Genomic DNA, 13,754 nt, shown 5'->3' on the forward strand with positions numbered 1-13,754 from the left:
TTCCTTGGGTTGCATCCTGCACACACATACCTCATAGTAAATCAGAAGCAGCTTTGTGAAAGGAAACAGATTTACATGGAAGTAAGACTGGCGTCTATCTTTGCGCCCACTGTACATAATTCTATCAGACGCTGAGATTTGTTTGACTTCCTCTGATTGACTGCTGAGCTAATGTTGATATTAGTAGCTACTGTGGATGAAATATTGCCAGAGCTACCGCCAACTTACATTTAACCAAGGATGATGGATTGTTGTTGGGGTGGGATTCACCTCGGCTGATTTTATACTTCTGTATTTTAGTTAGACAGCCCCGACTCGGCAGAGGACTGGCGCTCCTTTCAGTGATACAAAGCAGAGAGAAGATCCCTCATTAATTTTCCCCTATTTCCACCAATCGTTTTTTCATTAAATTGCGAAGTTTGGCTGAACTCTCAGAAGTCAGACTTCTAGCACCTTTTTGTGGATGGAAGTTGAGGAAAGTAGGAAAAAAAAAAGGATGAAAATGCATTGACATTTCTGTTAGTTCCTCTGGTAGTAATGAGCTTTCTGTGCAGGAGAGTGACAAGACAGCTGACTGTATTTGGTCAATCTGTTGGTGTAGTCCTTATCTTCACTAGACAGAGTTGGTGTGTTTTTTTTAAAAGGTCAAGTGACTAGGTGAAGAGGTCTGTTTGTGAGCTTAGCCAGGATGCAGTGACAGAGAATATAGGTAGTTATACTCTCAAATTGTCTTTGAAAATGCCTCAGTTTGCCAGAAGTTGTGAAAATTTTCACGAGATGCTTTACCAGCTCTATGACTAACTCCTCTTCCTGAAGCAAGAGCTGGCAGACATCTTTCGGCACAGAACTGCTATTTTTAAGAGAAAATATTTTGCTGAAACGTCAATTTTGTTAAGCCGTCACAAGGAAAAATTTTAAAGCAAATTCTTGTTTGGCAAACTTTGTGTAGAACTCTTTTTTTCCCCTCAATTTCAAAATATTTCATGAAATGTCATTAGTACTACCTTGCTGTTGCTGGTTGAAATACAATATTTGTTGTTTGAAAAAATCAAGGACAGCTGCTTCTTAGCACTTGCTAAAGCTTCTTATCTTTTCTGGATCAAAGTGTCTTCTGTCTGCGTTAAAATGAGGCAGCATGACACTTTCCCAGTTTGCAAGAAACTTCAAAAGCTCGTTTCTGTTCAGAACAAAGTGCATATTTATTAATGTCAGTTTCCCATAAAATAGAAATATTGAGTTTTGACCAGCTGGATTTGAAATCATGAATACTTATCTCTGTTCGTCGAGCCACACACATAAAGGGATCGACTGACTTTTCCAACAACAAAACTTCAGCGCCTTAATTTACCAATATGTTAATCTCTCTCTTCTGGATCTGTATGCACTGATTTTTTTTAATTACGTAACAAACACTTTTTTCCTCAACATTAACCTTAATCCTATAAACTTTATGTGACAAAAGGTTCCAAAGAAGAGGGAAGATGGGGAATAATCAGTGCTTCAAAGAATCATGATTTGTTCTGTCATGCTAAATCTGAAAGCATCCTAAGGGAATACAATCAGAGTGTCTCATTTAACAACGCTATAGCAAACAGGCTTTACAGCCATGTGCCACACAGTTTCAGTAGTTTTGCAGAGCCTAGTGTTTTACCAGGTAGATATATTTCATTTCTATTAACATGTTACTGGACTGATTTGCCAAATTAAACATACTTATCCTCTGGGATAGAAATAATAATCTTGTGTGGATGTGTGTATTCAGATCAGTCTTGTTAAAAAGTCAGTGAAATGTGGCAGGAGAAGCTAGTTTAATATAAAAGGTTTTCTATCTGTCACTAATAAGTATGTCCCCTGCTATATTTACTGCTTTACAGCTGTTCAGATACATAGGATGGGATTTATCTTATCTAAATTTAGCCACCAAAATGTTAGACAGCTGGAATCTCAGCTATTTAAGGGATTAGCACAGACAAATTTTCTGTGATCGATGCTTTAGATGATAGGCAAAATTTCCTGAGATGATTCCTAGCCATCATGTAGGATTTGAAGGTTCAGGCTTTTATTCAGCATAGGCAAAGGAAAGAATTGTCCCATATTGTCGCGTATGGGAGAAAGTTTCTTGGTATTGTATTCAATTCTCTAGTGATCTAGAGTTTGTTTCAGCAGACCACAAATCTCATTTCTCATCCTCACCCCCGGTTAGGCAACATAAGTCCTCTTTTTATGCACAACCTGCCAAACAAATAAGTGAGAAAACAAACAAAAGTCACTCTTCTTTCATTGTAGCAGCAGAACAAAAAGAAAAAAAAAACATTGACCAAAATAGCATTTTGATTCTTTTTAGACTCTTTTTTTCTTTTTTTGGCTGAAAGTAGTTGAGGAATTGAAGTAAAGCAAAAACACTTGGTTGATGTCTGTCTGAGTGGGTCAGAAAATAAAAGCTTCAGCTGGGAATTTCATTGGTGTCTAATCGTACTGCAATGTGTACATTGTTAATGACAGTGAATTAGCAAGAATTTATTTGCCTTCGCAAGTGTTCGATGCTGCATGGAGCGAGAAGAATCCCTAAAGTGGCAATAGGACAGGCACAGTGATCTCACCTCAGATACTGCCTGATCAGAAGGCAGTAAGGTATTTTACCCTCTGGCTCCCATTTATATCAATACAAATTAGCCACTCACTTACGTTTAAGGATGCGGGTCGTAATGTTCTTAAATTGCCTTATCCCTAGGATGGCCCTAATCTGCAGCTGTTCTGAGAACTTTGTATTATGATGTGAAAGAATAGTCAATAAATAAAGCTTTCTGCCTTTCTCCCTGTTCTTATGGGAACATTAATTCTTAGTCCAATATTAGCCATGCTCTTTCATGCTGAGGAATATGTGAAAAAGAATACTTTTAATTAAAACAGCTGTTGTTTCTTCTTTCCACATAAGAAAATGAGGTTCCTGCCCATTAGCTTATTATGTTTACAGGAGACAAAGGAAATTCTTCACCCACCCAGCCAGCATGAACTCTGGGTAGACTTAATGAAATGCGAGTCTCCCCTCTCTCCCCACTCCCTCATGGACACTGTACTCTACTTGCAGATTAACTTGGGGTCTCAGAGCCTGAGTAACGTCTTTTCACCAACCTAATTTTCACACATGTTGAGCTCTGTTCCCTTCCTTGTCCTTCCCCTCCTTGCACAGATTTATTTTAGGGGCTGGTTTAAATGGGTAAGTAGTACAGTGGGCAAGGCAGCATCCCTGCTGGTGGGACCCTAGGCTGACCTTACTAACCCAAGGTGAGTGGGGACATCTGAATAGGTGGTTGCCTGAGGGACCCTGAGAAAGGGAAGACAGGGTGAGTTCGAGGTCAAAGCAGGGACTGGTCCCCTCTTCCTTGCAGGTTTGTTTCCCAAACCAGGAGCTTTACCCCAGGTTTGCTGTTTATTAGAAGCCAGTGTCAGTGAACAACCATCTGCTTCTCCTGTTGACCTGAGACTCTGCTTTACTTTGCTTCTTGAGACCCCAGACTTGTTTCAAGAGTGGCTAATCCCTGAGGGTCAGGCAGATTTGTGAATAGCAGCCAGAGCAGAGAGGCACCACCACATGATTTACATCATGGCCTCAGCTATTCAACAGCCTAAGCTAAAGGACATGACGCCAACGTCCCCTTGTAAACAGCTAATTATGTTCTTTACATCTCTGTGTTTCTTTTTCCCAACGGCTTCTCCCTCCTACACTCCCAGACTAACTAATCACTTTTATCACAGGTTAAGCATGCAGTCAAGAGGTTCCAGCTGCCATCAGTGGTGTAATTTTAAGCCTTCACAGCTGACACGACATTTTAAGTGCCAGGCTGGCTTATCCTCAGCCTTCATAACTTTGCATAACGTGTGTCAGGGAGGCATGAAGATGAAGAAGATGACTAGGTACAGATATGTGACTGAGACCAAGTTGATCTATTCCTCACTCAAGAGAATTAAAAGGAGGGGTGGCTTGTTTTCTTGATTGTTGTGTTAACCAGAGACCAAATTTCCTCCCACTATTTCTTCCTGCTTTGCTCTTACTGGCTGTTTCATACGTGACCCCACTGACAAGATGAAGCAGTGCCTCCTGAAACTCCTTATGACTTTGTGTGACACACCACAGCTTCTGAAGAGAGATGGCGAATTAATGACACAGTCAAGTCTGTGGTAAGGCCAAATCCAGCAATCTCTCCTCACAAAAGCCCATTAGTGTTAATTATATCCGTGTATTGATTATTTGTATTGCAATTTACCTGAAGTAAAGAACTTCTGAGTTTGTACAGCCCAAGGTACAACAGGTTGGCAGTGAGGACTGGGAGATTTTAGTTGCTGTAACAATCAATGCAGTGTCCAAATACTTTTGTAGGGTGAAAGAGGCTATCCATGAGTAGTATTGATGCCACTGACAGCTTTGAATGTGGGTGTGTGTCACGACATCTGTAGCAGCTCTCCTCTGGGATATGAATAATCCAGTATCTGTCATGGTGTGTCTAGTGTTGGAGGAAATAATAGTACCTACTGGGGGTATCTGGAAACTCCTATAAGAGGGCTAAGTGCATACAGCCGGCTGCAAAACATGGTTATACTTGATATTTTCCTGACTGCTAGGGGCAGAATTCATCTCACTCCAAATTTAAGCATCTAGTCTATTCAAGTCATCGAGGTGCCTTAGAGAGGGAGAAAGGCAAGTGCTCTGCAAGTGGATCACCTAGCTTAGACACTTGTGTCAACACATGTTTACTGATGCTAAATGTTGACATGGATTCAAAACATGAATAAGTTAATGGCAGAAAAAAAACCTACTGTGGGTAACTGAATACAAAGATATCCACTCTGGGTCAGCAAGTCCCTGAGGCAGAAATGTTTGGAATGTATTTTGAGGAAGTATACTGCTTTTGATCTTATATTCTTCCTAGGCATTTACTGTTGACCAATTTTCTAGAAAGGCTGAACCAGATGGATCACAGGTCTGGCCCTCTGTGGTTACTCATATTCTTATTTCCTTCAAGTGGGATGAAACACCCTCTGGAAGTGCCTATCTGTCTTATTGGGTAGAGAGAGCCTAGATTTGCTGTGGACCTCAGCTTTCATGCCCTTGCTAGTTCCAGACAGATTTAAGTTTTTCTCATAGAAAGAACCTCTTGTGTTTTCTAGACTACATGTGGTCTTCCTTTGGCTGGTAATTTGGCCCTCGTGCCCAGCACAGCTGTTCCGTGTGATGCTTTCTGAGATGCTCCGCCAGGAATATACAGAAGGCCTCCTTTGTCTGTTGAACTGTCCCGACCACTGCTATAATCCACCGTTCTCCACACAGCTCACATCATGGAGGACAAGAAAGGCTTTGCCATGTTGACACTGGGTGGTTTCCCTGGCATCCAATTACTCTGTGATGGCTTTTCCACCTCTTGGAGCAAGGGTGGGTAGATAGTGGGAGACATAGTATCCCAAGGGGTGATACTCAAAGCTGAGCCACGCAGTGAGATTTTCTTGTGTCGGTCTTGCAGGAGATAACAATGACTCTGAAAGGCCTTTCTGCTCCTTTCAAGTTTTCACTTGATCCAAAAAGGCCAAAATACAGTATTTTTCTGGGTTTCTATGCTGTCTTTTTAATAACTAAACCTCAGATTCAAGGGTTTATGCTCATAGGCAATTCTTTCTACCCACGAACATGATACTACCCAACATCCTTGATCAGAAGTTTCTATTCCTTTACATAAAATAGCAAGATCTCTCCCAGTCTCAAGACAAAGATGCCACATCAACAGGTCTAATACCGAGGCAACAAGCCTGGGACTCTCAAGCTCTCTGCAGTATGTACTTGTTACACTGCAACACAGCACTCCTTGTTCCTTCTGAGCAATTTCTTTCACTCACCCAACAAAATCTCCTATATAAGTGGGATGGTGGAACATGCTGTTAAATGTTTATTACTGAAAATTTGAGGGAAACCACATGGATTTGCTAGACAAGACTTACAAAAACAAGTTGCAGTAAAAACCTTTATAGCATCTCCCCCAGCACCCAAACATAGACTTCCTTTTTGTTTATGAAACATATGCACAAACCGATGGGCAAAATTTGCCTCTGTAAGCTACATGACAAACATCCATTTCTGACTGTTCATATGCACCAGATGAAGAGCTTTCCTGTTGCCACTACATTTGAAAAATTAACATTCAACACGCAACAGAGATTTTCACTGTATGGGGCACACTTGCAGCAGGAAACAGAGAGGGAACATTATGTTGCTAGCATAAATTCCTTTTATTTTACCTCACTTCTTTCCCTTTCCACTTTGGGAATATTTACTCAGCAGATCAATAGGTTTGATTCTGACATCATATTGGACAATTATAAATGGTCAGATTATCACAGCTTAATGACTTACTGGTGACAGACCTCATAAACTTATTTCAAATGCCAAACATGCTGCACTGAATAAAGGAATTTTACTTTGCATGGTGACAGATTGGAGCATGTGCAAATATAGTAACTTCTTCACTTGCATTATCCTTTCAACCTCATTTACATTCAGACTAATACTAGTCAAGTCTGCAGATGAAGAGACATATTATTTGATTTTTTTTTTTTTGTATTACAGTATTGTACTTGAATGGAAGCAATTATCCCTTGTGCTTGTTGTTGTATAGACTTGAAACAGTTGAAAGTTCCCAAGAAAAAATGACGAGAACCTGCAGTGTAGGAAAAAAAAATAGATGGCATTCTGAAGAAAGGGCTAAAGAGATATGCTCAAGTTCTCAGTGTCCAAGCTAGACAGGCCAAAGAGTCCGAGGTTTAAGCTGCAGCACTGATGAATTAGTTTAGGCATCTGTGAAAAAAAAAAAAAAAAACAAAGAAAAACAAATTGTGTAATGATGTGGGGAAGGAAACATTCTGTGCATTACCTGGGAAGACAGAGAAGTCCCCATCCTTGCAAATTTTGTGCACACACCTGCCAGGAATGACAGGTAGACCCAATTCTGTCTTGGCACAGGAGAGATGAAGGGGATGATTTCTGGAGATTTCAGCCAACTCTCCAACTGCACAGCAATGGTTAGTTCTGTAAATATTTTATTAATTCTACATTTGCTTTTCTTGGCATAGGTAGGAAAATGAAACTTAGTTAGGATGGAGATTTAAACACAAGATGAAGATCAGGCCTAATGGAGCAAAAGGGTAGCTTTGCTATTGACAGGTCCCATCCAGTTTTCTCCCATATGTCATGTAGTGCTAATAAGAATTTCCTGTTGGAAGAATATTCTCAGCAACTGCTGCTTGAAACAAGCCTGAACAGGATAAATTGATTTTGTTGTTCTTCAGGGGAAAGATGAAGTCTTGAAAAAACATTTTGATTACACATGATCATTTTCATTTCTGTCTTCATGAATGTGCAATGATTTGCTTTTTACCTGATGGAACACAAGACAAAATGCTAGAGTCAGAATTGTAGGAAAATGGTTTTGCAACTGTGTAAGTAGGTAATTCCTGTGACAAGATGGGTAGTGCTGAAGCAGCTTCCATGGAAGCAAGCAGAGAGGACAGAAGGAGTGAGAGGGAGATTGAGTCTTCTCTCTTTGACCATCTACCATGAAGACTGAAAATTTTCTTGCTCTTTATCTGCTTCCACCTTCTATCCCCTCTTGGCTCTTTGCTACAGTTGCTTCGTTCAGACTAACTGCCTTCACAGTTTCGCTAGTGGAACAGTTCATGAGAGTGTCACCTTTCACCACAATGTTACTTTTGAGCTGAAATGGTTTTAAAGACTGCTCACACCTATCCCAAAACTGCTAGTAGGAAAGGTGGGAGGTTCCTTCTGAGGACAGGGAAGAATGGACATCTGTGGAAGGCTGAAATGACACCAGCTGCTTATGCAGCTAAGCCTCCATCAGCTAAGCCTTCATCAACAAACCTGAATGATTTTACCTGAAGTACATAATGAATGTTAACATTGTCTTATCTGTTAGCTCGATGGCAGAAAAAACAAACTTTGAGCTGGTTAATAGAGAAGAACAGATGAAGGAGGTGACTCAGCTCCCCTCCTGCCAGTCCCCCTTGTCTTTGCTGGGGGAGAGAAGCTGTGCAGGTAACAGAGTCCTTCTGGCTTGTGAGCTTTGACATGTTTCACGGCCTGCTCAATCCCAGTTGTGTTGGACAGGAAGACTGATATAAGAAGAGCTGGATCCCATCTGTGTGAGGACTTCCCAGAGCACTGCCAGCCTACCTGCAAGCATAATATGTACAAATCACTGACATGCTGGGCTCATTGACCTGTACCATGCCTGGGGTGATCAGAAAATGGAAGTGCTCTTTACCAGCTGTGAATCCTGAGCTCTGGATCACAAATAGATGGTGATGGAGAGTCAAGGCATGAGGAAGTACAGGTGTTTTTGGAAAGCATGATCATGGGCAGGAAAAGCAAGCGAGGTGCTGAATAAAGCAACAGAACTACTCATGGGGAGTTGCGTGTTGAGGGTGCTTCACACACATAAGGTCATATAAATATGAGCATATGTCCTGAGCTCAGCTCACTCCTCACACACACACTCCACCCCTGACACCCTTGATGCAGGGGCACTCTCCACGGTGATGGCTCCTTCCCGTGAGGTCACCTTGCTTTCTGAGCCTATCCAGCTTTCAGCAGTCTTCAACGCCAACCAGAGCCCTAGGATCAGATGATGGCAATCACTCCCATTGCACCCAAAACACTGTCTCTTAGTGAAAAGATATGTCTGGAATGCACTGTCATTGTATTACAGAGGGGCATGATTTCACTGCAGGGGATACAGTAACCCCTCCCAAAGCTGTGCGCCAACCTACAGATCATGCCGCTCAGATTGCTTTTAGCATGGCTGCCTTTAGACAATTTTAATTAAAACCAGCTGGCCGTAACTATATTTAGTGATTTTTCTTTTGGTATTGTTGCTTCTTTCTTTCTTCTGTGTAATCTATATAGCTGAAAAGAATTTCTAAAAGAGCAGGAACGAGCAACTGGTGATGGTTATCAGCTAATGAGAACAAGAAATAGATGAAAGGGGATGGCAAAACAAACTGAATGGCAGAATATACCAGGGAACTGGCCACAGGCGATAGAGCTGCCGAGCTTTGTTTGCTGTAGGGTCGTGACTGGGAACTGAAGCAGCTAATTGTCATGCCTGTGTGAAAGAGAGAGCGGGATTAGTTCTGATTCCTAGTGAGAATCCAAACATCCCAGTAGATGCTGGAATACCATCTATTCCCAAGTCAGGAACTATTACGTGTATGCTACTCACGACACAAGTTCGTTTAAGCTCACCTTAAAGCTTTCCAGCGGTGGAAACCTCTCCATAACATGGATTCCAGCATGCGGCATCCATCCTGACACAAACTTTCCTTTAATATTTAAGCACAAAGCTTAACCATTCTGCAGTTTAAGCTCATGATTATCGCTGACATTGAGAACTCAGCATTCTCTGAAGTAGTGTGTTTTTTCTTGTGCTTGAAGGTTATCAAGTTCTTGCCTTGTCTTCCCCTCTCCCCCTTGTCATTCTTTAGCCCAAACAACCCCATTTCATTCATTCTCTCAGCTCATATTATCTAGATCTCTGTTTTGAGGCAGCATCTGGGGGAAGTCCCCCTCCCGACCCCACACAAGCAATAAACCTTCTTCTGTGCCTGTCTCACAGGCCTCTCTCTCTTTGTCTGTAGGGTTTGATGGGTTGCAATGCAGGTGAGATGTGTGGGCTGCATAGTACGTGTCCATTCCCACTTCACAAGACTAGAAGCTCACCCCTTACCAACCAGTACTCATCGGAGATGATTTACACTACTGGAAGCCCCTTCCCTTTCTCCCTCCCATTAAATGAACTTCTGAGCTAGCTTACTAACAAGTTAGATGGTCATATGGCTCCTATTATCCTGTGGTCTGAGCAACACCCATCTCTACATCTAACACCTTGTGAGTGGTGGCTGGGGATCTTATGTTTTGTGAAATCATGAGTTTCACAGCTGATGAAGCAGAAGGGAAAATCTGGTAGGCTGTGTTTTATGAGAACAGGGAGAACAATACTGTCATCAGATTACGCTTAGGTTTTCCCTCTTGACAGTCCAGATGTGAGCGAGGGTAATGTGTTGCTTTGTTTCAGCCTGTATAGTGCTCTTCTGAATATGACTATTCTCACCGCAGCTGTCACTCAGTGCGACACAACTGGGACAAAAATAAACTCTATGAGGCTTGGAAAACCCACCTGGAAGGTTCTCTGTCTGACTCTCTTTTTTCTTCTTAAAATCCACCTTTTTGTTTGTAGTTTTTCTAAGGTATCTCAGTGGCTGCGTCTGGGGAAAACTGCCCAGCAGACTGACACTGAATGAACAAAGTTCATAAAGCTGATTGCCACAAGTAGTTGTAGGCTTTTTTCTCTCTCTCTACTGATTTTTCTACCAGGTGTCAATGGCAAAGGGGATGTATCAGTATCCACTTCTGTGCAGTAATCTGCATTCGTTTCATCAGGATTATCACATAAATTTTGGTAAATCCCAGAAAATAATTGTAACCAGTGACATATCTTTTCAAGATGCACTGAACAAGTAATTTTTGTTTAATATACCTGTTGGAAGGTAAACAAGGCTTGTGACTACACCGACATTACAGTAGATTGGGATGCTATGGAACTGAGTCTTGTTCACCAGGCAGATCTTTCCCTGCATAGTTAAAAACCTGCTGCGAGGGTGAGAGCTAGGGACTGCATGACTCCCCAGAAAATCACCATTAATACCTCCAGCTTACAAGCAAATCTCTCTGTGTCACTTTGATTCTCCTTTCCCATGTTCTAGATCTCCTTTATCCTACCACAAAGAGTTTATATCTTCCTCTACCATGCTTTCTGTGCCAGGAATTTCAGGAATCTTGCCTCTATCCCGTGCTCCTGTCAGAAAATACGGCAGCAACGTAAAACCCCCTGGTCATTCAAGAACAAAATTGACAGGCAGATTTGGAATATTTTTAAAATTACAATGTTATTGTTTTCATATTGACTATACACATAATGTGATTTTGTATGTGTGATATACACAGATAAATCTATGTACATTCATAAACACAAACATTTCCTTGACAGCTTCATTGAAATGTACTATTTTTCAGTTCCTGCTACATGCTTATATGTTTACACACAAATATGCACATCGTCATGGGCAAGTGTGTCACAACACAAACGGACAAATATATATATTTCCCCTTCAGATAAGCCAGTGTAACAGCCAGAGAGCAGACAAATGTGCTTTAGTTTCAGAACATTCTTACAGAACCACGTCTGGGTTTTTGGAAATACTTCAAAATGGTCAAGGGTGTTCCTGGTTTATTGACATCAGCAAGTATGAATTGGAGTCATTCCATCCTCTTCTATTACGTCCTTGCGGTCAGCTATAAAACCGAGGCTGTGACTGGTCTGGGCTACTGGAGATCACATCTCTTGTCCCATGAGCTGAAGTCCAGGGTTTGCTTGTGTGCTCGGTGCCAGCGTACGTAAACCTTGATGTGCTCTCAGAGATCCCCTTGGGATCTTGACAGGCTTACCCAGTGTGTCTTCAGCTGATGTCAAATGCCGACCACTGGTGATAAGTTAATATTTTTTAGGGCAGAGGGAATTGCCTTTCTGTGTCTCGGCTGCGGGATTTCCTGGAGACAATACTCACGGGGGCTGTGACTCATTAGCTGCTTCTGAAGTAGATGGATATCCCCTGTGGGTATCACATTGCAGAGAGGCACATACCCCACTGTCTCCTCAGAGGCTGTGGGTTCAAATTCATGTTTCCCATGTCCTCTCCCAAAAACATCCTTTGGCCTTCTTCCGTACAATATCAGCTCTGGAGAAACTCTTGGAACTGAAACTAGACAGGATCAGGTTATCTATTTTATGTCTTTTTATTTGATTATATTACTATTTGCTATAGAGATCTGAGATCTTCTCTTTGAGGGTAGCACTGTTCATTTTAACTTTTGATTTCACCTGCTTCCCCTGAAACACTTAGAGCAGGTCTGTGTCTTGGTGGAAGGGATGGACCATTAAATTTATCCTACGCAAATCAGTGCAATCCCATAAGCTCCAGGCAGCTGGAGGAGTAAGAAAACCTAAGACTGGAACATCAGTCCTTCTGTTTCCCACGTGTCTTCTAATAACCCAGTCACAGGACCAACACAACTTGCACTGCACCTACATTCATTTTCCCACTACAAAGCAGAGTCATTTTGGTCTCCCAGGCCAAGACAGACAGGCTTGGCAGATGCTTGGCAGGTCAACATACTAAAGCCACTTGGGACAAATGTATGAGGATTATATCAAAAGGGGAAAAGAGTCTCATAAACGCATTCTCCAGGTGGAAGGATATCCATCATTAGCCCTAGTCTGAGATCAGTGGAGCACAATGTCAAAGAAAAAGTCTTCAGGGTAAAGTGGCGCTTCAGATGTCAGTGATATGTACTGCCCTCACCAGAGAATAATGTATATTAAGGAGAACAGACTGACTGATGGCAAAGAGTTTTCCAGGTGCCAAAATCTGTCCCTCTCTTATTTCACATGTAATTCAGTGCATGTTAGCAATGGACCAGCTAAACAGTGGTAGATCTTGTACAGTCTTTAGTCATTAGCTATGTGTTCAAATCTTGTTCCAGCTTCTTCAGTTTGTATGTGGGAAATCTTGCCTGGCACAAGCAAAAAGCCAGGATAAAGAGAGGGCAGAGTACAAGGAAAAAGGAAAAAACTTGGATAATTTTTGAAGTTGAAGAAAGATTCAATTAGATGTCAAGACCAAAAAGATGTGCATGGTGCAGACCTTTTTAAAAATGTCTCAGTCTTTTTAAGAAATGTGCCTGGTGATCAACAAAGAAGTTTAAAAAAAAAAAAAAAAGGATAACATGACAAATAAGACACAGCAAGAAATGCAACCAGAAATAAATCCGAGGGCAAGTCCTGGATATGAAAGCTGGCGGGGTTAGCGTGGGATCATATTCTCTGTTCGCAGGTTGAACTGTATTTACATAGGGCAAACTGACCAACCGGCAGAGCCGAATCTCCAAGTCCCTTGCATATCCTTGAACACTAACTTGGCTGCCTGAGCTCAGCTCTTTCCACTCCTTCTTGGTTTCTTGAGCCACACAGTGCCTGTTGGAGGTCCCCACATCTCCTTGAATGCGGAGCAGAGCTAGCCCATGAGTCCTTCCATTCTGGGACATTCTTGGCATTCCTTTGCCAGCCGACACTATGTGACTGTTGTTCCCAAGCTGTCGATCCAGATTGGGTTACAGTCCTTAACAGGGTGGGTTGAATTTCACAACCAGGCCAGAAATTCCACTGCGTAAAAAAGGAAGCTGAGTATTTTGGGAAGTGGCATTAATGTTACATGTGTGACATCACAAGAAAAGACTCCATGTTCTCCTTTGATACACCATCTACTTGTTAAAACAATAACAAAAAAAGAGCATGAACACCAGATAAATTATTTTCTGTTAAAAGATTGCTGTGTAGGATTCCTGAAGTACTTCCCCATCATAAACGCTCTGTGCTTTCTGTAGGAGCTCTATTCAGCTCCCAGGATGTGCAGTGAAGGGTGGAAACACCATGAGAAATGTATTTAGTTGCTAATTCTCTTTGACCCTGGTCATATCACTTCTCTTTCCACTAAGAAATAAATGTATAGGATAACATTCTCTCTTTCTCCCCCTGTCTCACATATGTATGATCTGAATTTTTCTTTCCCTGTGTTTGTAA

Source organism: Dromaius novaehollandiae, chromosome 2 (assembly GCF_036370855.1).
Source record: "Dromaius novaehollandiae isolate bDroNov1 chromosome 2, bDroNov1.hap1, whole genome shotgun sequence".
In the NCBI taxonomy this organism is placed as follows: domain Eukaryota; kingdom Metazoa; phylum Chordata; class Aves; order Casuariiformes; family Dromaiidae; genus Dromaius; species Dromaius novaehollandiae.